General features: G+C 57.7%; 1 long non-coding RNA gene across 1 annotated transcript; it reads right to left on the bottom strand.

Moving 5' to 3' along the window:
• Positions 1 to 16: 16 nt before the first annotated feature.
• On the bottom strand, positions 17 to 4,406 carry LOC103679930. Its single transcript, XR_573020.2, has 3 exons — positions 4,235 to 4,406; positions 1,485 to 1,748; positions 17 to 1,015 (listed from the first exon to the last, which is right to left on the bottom strand). It is a non-coding gene; the product is annotated as an uncharacterized LOC103679930 (long non-coding RNA).
• Positions 4,407 to 4,806: the final 400 nt, after the last annotated feature.

The following is a 4,806-nucleotide window of genomic DNA, read 5'->3' on the forward strand; positions in this document are numbered from 1 at the left end:
CCAGCACGGTGGCCAGGAGCACGAGCAGTCCCACCCCAGGAGGAGTTTTGCCAGAATTTGATTCTTCCATCACGTTCGCCGTCATGTGAATCCGGACTGTTAAAATCCCATTTCAGGTCTTTATATCTAAGCTAGATCTACGTAAATCTTATAACTTCTTGACCCATTTTCAGCAGCTCTTCCACTGGGTGTGGTTTGGATAAAATGTCTGAGGAAGACTGAGCGAGTGGACCAGTCCTGGGCCTGGGCCGCGGACACAGCTGCTGGCCACCCCACAAGATCCAGTAGCTGCTTCCCAAGGAATCAGGTCCCGGATGGGCATGGCGGACGCAGGGCAGCTGCCCGGACACCCAGGGGTCAAGCCCCAGCCCGAAGGACACTCCTGGGCCACGGTCACCCCCTGCGTGGGGGAAGCCCACCTGCAGTGGCCCCTGGGCAAGGGTGCAGAAGCCGGGCCACTCGCCTCCCCCGGGCCGATCCCTGTTGCGTCCACAGCACAGCCCCCCAGCCAGCCCTGCCCCTCGGGGGGCCCGCACTGAGCCCCCACACACACTTCTTGTGCGGAGGGGCGGCTCCTGTCCTGGAGCTCCTCGGGGGCGTCTGACTGCTGCTGGCCTTTGTCCCTTTTGCCTTTTCTCAGCACGTTTTTCCCAGCTTGGAAGGGCCCCCCATCCCGGCCCCGTGCCCCCAGCCCCGCCGCTCCCAGCATGGCCCCCAGCTGCCAGCAGGCCTCCCGGGCAGAGGACAGGAGCAAACCTGCCAATACCGCCACTAAGGGGCTTCATCCACGCCGTCTGCCGCCAAGAATCAGAGCGGGAAAATCATTTTTCCCTAAATCTTGAATTGGAAACTACCCCGCTCCCTCTTGAGTGAATCTGAGGTGACGTGTCCTCGTTTCCCACTTGGGACGCACGGGGCCCTCCGGAACGACGGCATCTCATCTCGGGAGGCTTCCGCTGCACTCTCGTGTTGGCCGCCACCTGCTCAACGGGCAAGCTCAGCACCACGTCGGCCCCTGAAATGGCAGGTGATAAACTGGGTAAAATTCACGCCAGGATGAGTCGAGGAACCTGACGCTCCAGACATAAAACTGAACGGGGCCGTGAGAAGCCGCTCCTGAGGTGACGGAGTTTGACGGTTGTTCGGAAGAAAGAGAATTTCCGAAGATGGGCCAGAGAGGGCCGAGCCCCCGCCCCTGGCACGGGGAGGGGCACGGGTGCCACGTCACCTGCACACGGCACTCATCCGTGCGCACTGCATGCCTCGCCCACGTTCTGTATGTATGGAAGCAAAAAGGCCCCTGACTTCAGAACGAGAAGAGCAGGAGAGCAGTCAGCAGGAACAACGCAACAGCTGGGCGCTGCCCCCCCCCCGCAGGCCTGACAGCGGGAGGCTGTCCGGCCACCTGCCAGCGCCCCCACCTGCTCCCCAGGGGCACAAGGGCAGACCTCATTCTTCCCAGCGAGGCTCCCACCCGCACTTACGTCACTGCCCCTGCTGGTGGTCCTTGAGGGTCCTTTGCGTTGATGAGCCAAAAACAGTCTCGGTCGAGACGCCCCTGTATGAACGGTGCGAGCGTGACCTCAGGCCGGCTTCTCAAAGCAGGGCCAGTGCATTTCACATTTCACAGAGGCAGGGACGCAACAGCATGATGAGGGCCTGCCTCCCCCAGGGCCTCCGGGGACGGTCAAAGTTCCTTCAGTTGGGGGTGCCCTCTTTCATTTGAGTTTATGAGACCATCATTCACTCTGTGAAGGGAAACAGATCCGAGTACAGGCCTCCGGCATCTCTACCAGCACGGACTCTGGTCCCCGGGGTCCCCGGCCATCTCCCCGGAGGTGTATGGAGAGTAACAAGAAGTTCCCTCGGGATCCTCTGTGCCCGGGACAGAAGGACAAATGGAAGATGAGAGGGGAGCAGCAGCCACCAGGAGCCCCAAGGCCTGACCAGATACCCTGCCACTGCTGGCCCTGTTCCTACCGTGGCCCTCCCAGAGGAAAGCAAGGCCACGGACTGTCCTTCCGGAAGCGCTGGGCCTGGGCTGAGCAGAGGTCCCTTGGGGGGAGGAAGGAGGACCCCACTATTGCGAGCACAGTGGGGAGGCAGCCTGCGGGCTGACCCTGGAGGACCCAAACCTGCAGCCAGGAGCCCTTTAGAGGGGAAACCTGAGCCCTCAACACCAAAGCTGACACCTCTGAGGACAGGAGAGGTTTTTTGTTCGTTTGTTTTTAAAGATTTATTTGTTTATTTTAGAGAGCTCTTGAGCAAAGGGAGGAGGGGCAGAGAGAGAGGAAGAGAGACTGCCAAGCAGACTCCAGGCTGCACGTACAGCCCGACATGGGGCTCAATCCCACCCTGACATCATGACCTCAGCTGAAACCAGGAGTCGGTCATTTAACTGACTGAGCCACCCAGGCGCCCCAGCGGGAGTTTTGATAAAAAACAGATGCCTCTTCTTGTTCATCCCATGAAGACCCTACAATGTGCAAGAGGTAAAGCTTCCAAAACTTAAAAATACATGTGGGTGCGTGCCCACGTGTGCATGTGCGGGTGTGGGTGTGTGCAGATGTGGGTATGTGCATGCATGTGTGTGTGAATGTGTGTGCATGCATGTGCGTGCGTGTTGGGTGTGTGCATGTGTGTGCATGTGGGGGTGTGCGTGTGTGTGCATGTGTGTGTGTGTGCATGTGTGTGCATGCATGTGTGTGCATGTGGGGGTGTGCGCGTGTGTGTGCATGTGGGGGTGTGCGTGTGTGTGTGTGAATGTGTGTGCATGCATGTGTGTGCATGTGGGGGTGTGCGTGCGTGTGGGGGTGTGTGCATGCATGTATGTGTGTGGGTGTGGGTGTGAATGTGTGTATGCATGTGGTTGCATGTATGTGTATGTGCATGCATGTATATGTGTTGTGGGGGTGTGTGCATACATATATGTACGTGTGTGGGTGTGGGCATGTGTTCGTGCATGTGGGTGGGGGTCCGTGCATGCACGTGTGTGTATGTGTGTGGGAGTGCATGCGTGTGGGGGGTGTACATGTATGTGCATGGGTGGGTGTGTGCGTGCATGCGGGTGGGAGGGTGTGTGCATGCGTGTGTGCATGGGGGGTGCGTGCATGTGTGTGTGGGTGCGTGTGTGCATGTGTGTGGGTGTGTGTGTGCCTGTGTGTATGGGGGGTGCGTGCATGTGTGTGTGGGTGCGTGTGTGCATGTGTGTGGGTGTGTGTGTGCCTGTGTGTATGGGGGGGCGTGCATGCGGGGGGAGGGTCCGTAGGTCTGAAGGTCAGGCCTTCAGACAGAAGTGGAGAAAGTGCTCTCCCCTTGAAGACACTGTCTCTTCCCCACCGCACACTTGTCTTCTGAGTTCCCCAGATGAACTCCCGTCCCCCTCGTGTCTTACACAGTTCCCTTGCTTTGAAATTGAACCATCAAACTGGTGAACACTTATAAAATCCTGGCGTGGTGAAAGCTACCCTAGGCCTCGTCCTAAAGCCAGAACCCGTAACAGGAAACCTGATAGATTCAGCTGCACGCACATCGAAAATTGGCGTATCACAACGGAACGTGGATTTCAAAGTTAAAAAGACAACTGAAATCGATGTGACGCACCCGAGTGTGCACATGGGAGACTCGGGCGAAGCCCTTGGTGGCAGAGCTCCAGAGTAAGAAAAAGACACAGAGCCCAAGAGGAAGACAAAACACGCTCCGGAACACTCACAGGCAGTCTTCCAAATGGCCCACGGCCAGCGGGAGACAAGGGGCCGCGGGGACACGGCGGGGGACACGGCGGGGGACACGGCGGGGACACGGCGTCAGTCAGCGCCTCTGGAGGGCACCTTGGTAAATGCAGGGTAGTCTTTGGCCCCGCAGCGTCTGTTCTAGGAATTTACCCCGAGGACATACTCGGGCCACTTCCAAGGACCCACAGCAGCCCCCCACCTCAGTTCCCGCCCTGGCCATGGTCCGGAAGCAGTTGGCCCCCCTTCAGACAAATGCTCAGGCCCACACCTGCCTCCCCCTGCGCCGCACGCCTGCGCCTCTCACCTTCCTCCTGCCACGTGGGCATCTCATGCTCTCTCCACGTCCAACAAGGGTGAGCACGGGGCAACATGACCCTTGGAGAGTGAGATCGTGGCCACGTACCTTTATCACAGCGTACGGTTACGTTCTAGTTTATTGTTACATTGTTGCTCCCTTCCGGGGCCTAGTTTGTAAACTGAGCGTAATCTCAGGTACGTACCTATGGGGGAGAACGCCGTCTGTAGAGGGATCGGCACCCTCGGTGGTTTCAGGGGCCAGTGGGGGTCCTGGAGCGCATCCCCCGTGGATGGGGGTGGGGCAGGGCTCCCATATCATCAGACATGTTCATCACAGCACTGTTTAAAAACTGTGAAGAAACATGCTGAATAGTTACAGTCCGTGTATCTGCCTGTGAGGTTGTTAATTACATACATTTTCTCAAACTCTCTGTAATGAATATCACTCTTACAATGAAAACATACGGTTTATTAAAGGAACGCATAAAGCATTACAACAAGGCTTAAATGGGTTTCTTGACCCCAAATTCCCCAAACTGGCAAGATTAGAAATGCCCCCCCTTCTTAATTCCCTGTGAGAAAAAGCCTCTGGCTTTCATCCTGTCAAACCTCTGGAACTTACTAGACAGGAAACGAAGCCCAGCTCCCCCAGAGGCATCTGGGTGGAGGTCAAGGAGGCCAGCGGGGACGTACAGATGGACAGTCACTGTGTCTTCTTTCCATCTGCCTCTGTCACCAGCGGGGCTCCGACCGAACCGGCCCTGAGACCCCGAGC

The sequence above is a fragment of the Ursus maritimus genome, unplaced genomic scaffold (genome assembly GCF_017311325.1).
Source record: "Ursus maritimus isolate PB19 unplaced genomic scaffold, ASM1731132v1 scaffold_17, whole genome shotgun sequence".
NCBI lineage: Eukaryota > Metazoa > Chordata > Mammalia > Carnivora > Ursidae > Ursus > Ursus maritimus.